This window comes from Vicia villosa, linkage group LG4 (genome assembly GCF_029867415.1).
Source record: "Vicia villosa cultivar HV-30 ecotype Madison, WI linkage group LG4, Vvil1.0, whole genome shotgun sequence".
Classification (NCBI taxonomy): domain Eukaryota; kingdom Viridiplantae; phylum Streptophyta; class Magnoliopsida; order Fabales; family Fabaceae; genus Vicia; species Vicia villosa.
Window position 1 is genome coordinate 168608192 of NC_081183.1, and position 3701 is coordinate 168611892.

Sequence of the window (3701 nt, forward strand, 5' to 3'; positions counted from 1 at the left end):
AAACAGAGAATCATCTATTTTTTGAGTGTCGGTATGCGATGAAGTTATGGAGATGGTTGGAAAATATGCTGAACCTGTCTTTTTCTATTGTGGGCTGGTTAGACATTTGGCGTTTAATGGGTATAGACGGTGCGGTGCAGTGCAAGATTGTTAACAAAGTGACGGTTGTTAGTCTTATCAACTCGATTTGGAAAGCTCGAAATATGGTTAGATTTCATAATTCTTTTATTTCCTTTTCTTCCTCGATTGCTTCCATATTGTCGACTGTTTCTGTTAGACGCTGGCCTTAGGATCTAGAGGGGGGGTGAATAGATCGTTCACAGTTTTTCGGATTTAAACAACTTTTCAGCGGAAGTGATTCTGAATCGACTCGCGTCTATTCCGAACCACTATCGAAACGATTGTATATGTGTTTAAAACCAGTCGAAGACTTGAGATAAGTGATAAGAGTATATGTTGCAGAATCAAAAGCGTTGCTCTTATTGAAAATCAGATTAACTTCTTGTATGATGGACAATGTTTGCAATGCAGTAAGAGTGATAGAAACAACTATACAAACACTTGGTGATAATGATCAAATTGATGGTGATTCAATATGTGATGGATTGTGATGTTTATATAGGTTCTTAATTCACAATCTTAACACTCGAATCGTTGATCAATTTGCTATTATAACCAAATACGAACAGAATGTAAATGAAAAAGTAAAAGCGACAAGAACACGATATTTGTTTAGGCAGTTCGTCGATCGTCCTCGCTACGACTACGTCTGCCCCCAATTCCAAATTGAAATTGGGTAATCTTTCATTAATGTTGAAAGTAGTATATACAAAGAAGATAACAAAGCGATAAACGATAAACCAATTATGTCGATCCTTTGAATCTTCTTCCCCCTTAATCTTGAGCAAGATCAAGGTTATCCAAGAGCTTCACTTTGATTCCCTTCTGCAGTGTCTTGATTCCTTGAACTCCCCGTTCCTCAATCGTTACACTCAGCCGAATCCTCAATGAACGGCTCTTGATAAAAACCCCCAAGAACCACCCGTCGTGGAGGACAAAACCCGCAGATTTTATTCACCAACAAACCCCACAAACCTTTGTTGGCGCAACATCGGGGGAGTCGAGTTCGGGAGCATTGATAATCACGGGACATTCCTTCGAGCAATACACCTTTGTGGGAGAGACACCACTTCTCCACCTAAAACCTTAAGGTAATAGGTGAGTGGGTTCTCCCACTTATATATGCTCAAGTCACCACACACTTTTCCAATGTGGGACTATTATCCACACTCACACTTGCATTATTCTCAACACTCCCCCTCAAGTGTGAGTCTACAATGCTCCCCCTCCATGTGGAAACTCCTCTTCCACATACACTTGTATCCGTTGACTTCAACTACATGTATCTGTTGACTCTCTTCAACTACATGTATCCGTTGACTTTCAACTACAAGTTTTAGCCGGTCCCTTTCTCGAACCAAAGGCTCATGATACCATTTGTTAGCACAACATCGGGGGAGGGTCGAGTCGGGAGCATTGTTTATTCCGGGACATTCCTTTGAGCAACACACCTTTGTGGGAGAGACACCACTTCTCCACCTAAAACCTTAAGGTGATAGGTGAGTGGGTTCTCCCACTTATATATGCTCAAGTCACCACACACATTTCCAATGTGGGACTATTATCCACACTCACACTTGATTCTCAACACTCCCCCTCAAGTGTGAGTCTTACACAATGCTCCCCCTCATGTGGAAGCTCCTCTTCCACATACACTTGTATCCGTTGACTTCAACTACATGTATCCGTTGATTCTCTTCAACTACATGTATCCGTTGACTTTCAACTACAAGTTTTAGCCGGTCCCTTTTTCTTGAACCAGGCTCTGATACCATTTGTTGGCGCAACATCGGGGGAGTCGAGTTCGGGAGCATTGATAATCACGGGACATTCCTTCGAGCAATACACCTTTGTGGGAGAGACACCACTTCTCCACCTAAAACCTTAAGGTAATAGGTGAGTGGGTTCTCCCACTTATATATGCTCAAGTCACCACACACTTTTCCAATGTGGGACTATTATCCACACTCACACTTGCATTATTCTCAACAACCTTCACCCACTAGGAATATTCAATTCCGTTCCATGGACGTTATCGAACTCATCACTAACCCGCAACGCAAGAATGATTATGTGTAATTGTGTTGGAGATGATGAAGAACGAAGATGAGAAGCGTTTGTGTATCTTTCAGTCGTTGGTGTTGTTGTAATAATGAACCTTGAACAATATATATGATAGCATGACAGTTGGAGATGGGAGAAACAGGATTTTTGGCATTCTTGATCAGTTAGGTCGACCTCTTGTAGAGCTTAGGTCGACCTAGCAGTGTTTGCTGAATTTTGCCCCCAGTTAGGTCGACCTGTTAAAGGAGTAGGTCGACCAGAATCCCCTTCAGATGCGTTCTGGGACCAATTTCTTAGGTTAGGTCGACCTAGTTGTTGGGTAGGTCGACCTAGCAGACTGATATGTAGATTTCTTCATTTTAGGTCGACCTGGGTTGATAGTAGGTCGACCTAACTGCTGATTTTCTGCATTCTTCTTGTTCTGCTTGTGTTGAGTCGACCTATATGCGTAGTATATCAACCTGTACTATCATGAGTGATCAGTGCTTGCTTTTCTTTGAGTTTTCTGCTTCCGCCTTGTTGAATACTTATTTGAGTTTGCCATGAATCAAAAACATCTTTGAGTGTAATCTTGTATTCACAGTTTGCCATGAATCAAAAACATCTTTGAGTGTAATCTTGTATTCACATACTCCCCCTTTTTGATGATGGCAAACCAATAGTCAAAACAGTCAAAACTTTGGTAGTACGTGATAAAGACTCAACAAGGCTCCCCCGTACATCCAACATCTATCTCTCAACCAAGCAATCTCTTCACAAAACTCCCCCGTACACTCAGCATCAGCATTTATTGCATCTATCTCCCCCTTTGACAACATCAAAAAGAGGAACAAAGAAACAGAATAGAAGAGTAACAAGAGAAATATAAAGAAAATATCGGCATTCATAGTGATAGATAACATGTAGATAGTGAACCACTAATAGCCAAACATGTTTTAAGAAAACACCACAACATACATAGTAGTCCAAGAGATTTATAGAAAACAACACAAAAAGTACTACATTATATAGAATTTTAACATAATGCTTAATGAAATGAAATGCAATGAAATGATGATATGATGAGGAAACCATCCTAACGCCTGCCCCTTCTTCCTCTTCCTCTTTGAAATGTGTGAGGTCGATCTTCTTCAACTTGTTCCAACAGATCCAGCACAGACATGTTAAGAGTGTTGAAGCTTTGACTCATGTTTGCATGACGATGCAATGCCGTTTCCTCAAACTGATTCTGTCTTAGAGTAGAGTTGGAGGCAAAAGTCTCAAAATCGTTTTTGTGGTCTTGAACCAAACTATATAGCGATTGATATTGACGTTGTTGTTCATCATACCTATCTTGTTGAAGCTGCTGCATGGTTTGGAACTGAAGCTGCTGTGTTTCAAAATTCTGCTGTTGTTGAAGTTGCATAGCTTCAATCATAGATACTATGTTGGATTGATCAGGAGGAGGTGGAGCAGTGTATCCCCAAGGAATTTCTTCCTCTTGAGGAGGTACATATTGCCAATTTGAATCCATATCA